This window comes from Corvus brachyrhynchos, unplaced genomic scaffold, assembly GCF_000691975.1.
Source record: "Corvus brachyrhynchos isolate BGI_N302 unplaced genomic scaffold, ASM69197v1 scaffold237, whole genome shotgun sequence".
NCBI classification, from domain to species: domain Eukaryota; kingdom Metazoa; phylum Chordata; class Aves; order Passeriformes; family Corvidae; genus Corvus; species Corvus brachyrhynchos.
The window spans coordinates 1,611,992-1,613,022 of NW_008238959.1; positions in this window are offsets into that span (position 1 = coordinate 1,611,992).

The following is a 1,031-nucleotide window of genomic DNA, read 5'->3' on the forward strand; positions in this document are numbered from 1 at the left end:
TGTCAGCTACCTCTATGTGTTGATGTTCTTTTAACTGCTTTCTACTAACCTCTTTTAATACCATTAAGTTCCTGTGTTAGAAGATATACCAAATAGCCATCCTCTGTCGTTGCCTCTGTAACACTCAGGACTTCAGAAACCTCTGTTCTGCAGAACGTTCATCCCTACCCTACAAGTTTGACTACATGGGCTCAGGCACATCTGAAGCTGCTGCCAAGCCTTGAATTAGAGCACTGTTTGTGTCAAATCTGTCCTCCATGGGGGTCTACATCCTCCTCATTCAAGAGAAGAATTTAAACTGAGTCTCTTGATTGCGAGTCTCTTGTCCTTGCTGTGTTGCATGCCTGTGCCTGGCCATGAACCTCACTGAGATGGACACTGTAACTCACCATTCCAAGTGTTCATTTTGGACACTAGAAATTATTAGAAAAAACTTACTAGAAAGGAAATTATTAAACTGTATTTTATTGGAAATGACATGAGAGGGGAAAAGGAGATAGCATAGACAAATTCATGTCCCTTCCAGTGGTCAGATCCCCAAGCAGTGCAGCATTGGATGGATCTTTATTCAGGGAGCAGCACACTGTGCATATCCCATGCATGCAGAGGTTCACTGGTGGTGTGATCTTTACACTTTTATAGGTAGGTTCTGTTTATCATTTCTACTGATGAATGAAAGTACACTTATACAGAAAAATGCTGCTTCACTTCAAGATAAAGACAAGGATACGCCGGTAGCATCATCTGTGAGGTTCTCCATTATGATTAGCAGGTGAAGCTTAGCCCACAGCCACATGATATGTTCAGCACTGTATAGTGCTGAACTTCTGCCTGGATACCGAGAAGTATGTGCAGCATAACTTAGCACAAAACTGCACACACTGATCAGCCTGATCCGATCCATTTTTATGTGGGCACTAACTCCTCGATGTACAATAACGTTCTGGTCAGGAACACTACAGACTCTGATTTATGGATTTAACCTGTAGGCTTGATATTTGACCTACCTCATCACCACAGGCTTGTTTGGG